At 43.0% G+C, this 1,050-nt stretch overlaps 1 non-coding gene across 1 annotated transcript; it reads left to right on the top strand.

The window, feature by feature from the left end:
- The first annotated feature begins 647 nt into the window (after positions 1–647).
- On the top strand, positions 648–753 carry LOC132638960 (small nucleolar RNA R71). Its single transcript, XR_009582015.1, has one exon. It is a non-coding gene; the product is annotated as a small nucleolar RNA R71 (small nucleolar RNA).
- Positions 754–1,050: the final 297 nt, after the last annotated feature.

Here is a 1,050-nt window from a genome sequence, read left to right as displayed (position 1 = left end):
CAGAGTTGCTAGCTGAATTATCTCTCCACCATTAGGAACTTGGTGCTTGCCCCCTTGGTGGAATGTAGTGGTTCGAGCTCTTGTTGCCATAATTGTTGTTATTGTAATTCCCTTGATTTGGATTTCCCCGATCATTTCTGCTATAATTGTTCCCTTGAAATTGGTGTTGAGACTTTTGCCATGGGTGATGGCCCGGACCTTGATAATTTTGCCTTTGATAACCCCCTTGCGAGTTGTTAACATAATTAGCATCTTCATACTGTTGTTGCCCATCTTGGTACATCCCTTCAGGGACTTGATACATTCCCTGTGGATGAGGTGGTAACTCCTCAACAACATTTACCCTTTGTGCATCCTTTTCTGCCAACTTCTTTGATAATAGATCCACCGTGGTTTGCAATTGAGCAAAGGCATGATCTCTCTCATGGTTTTCTTTTGCAACGGCAGCTAGTGATGGACTACCATAAGAGAGACTCTCACTATCAGTTGAATGCCAAGCTTGATTGTGGGTGGTGAGTTTATCAAGCAAGCGGGTGATGACGATAAATGACTTGTCCATGAAGCATCCTCCTGTGGCAGTATTGACAGCAATCTGATTCATTGTATCTAAGCCTTTGTAGAATTTCTCCGTGAGAATAGCATCCGGAAACCCGTGAGTTGGAGATTGAGCTAGATAGTACTTGAACCGCTCCCATGCCGAATATAATTGTTCCCCCGGGAGCTGTTTGAACTCAAAGATCTTATCTCGAAGTTCAGCCTTTTTGCTCAGTGGGAACCACTTCTTCAGAAATGTATTGGCTAGCTCGGTCCAGTTATGAATAGAATTGCTGGGAATATTTTCATACCATTCCCTTGCTTGGCCAGCCAAGGAATATTTGAAGACCCGTAACCGAAGTGCATCAGCAGAAATAGCACCTTGGGATTGTTGAGCACACACGTGCAGAAAGTTCTTCAAATGTCGAAGTGGACAATCCTCCAAAGAATTTCGGAAATAACCTTCAAGTTTCAGCAGCTGATAGATAGAACTATCAATTTTGAACATAGCATTTC

Source organism: Lycium barbarum, chromosome 4 (genome assembly GCF_019175385.1).
Source record: "Lycium barbarum isolate Lr01 chromosome 4, ASM1917538v2, whole genome shotgun sequence".
Taxonomy (NCBI): Eukaryota; Viridiplantae; Streptophyta; class Magnoliopsida; order Solanales; family Solanaceae; genus Lycium; species Lycium barbarum.
This window is presented reverse-complemented; position numbering and strand designations above follow the sequence as displayed.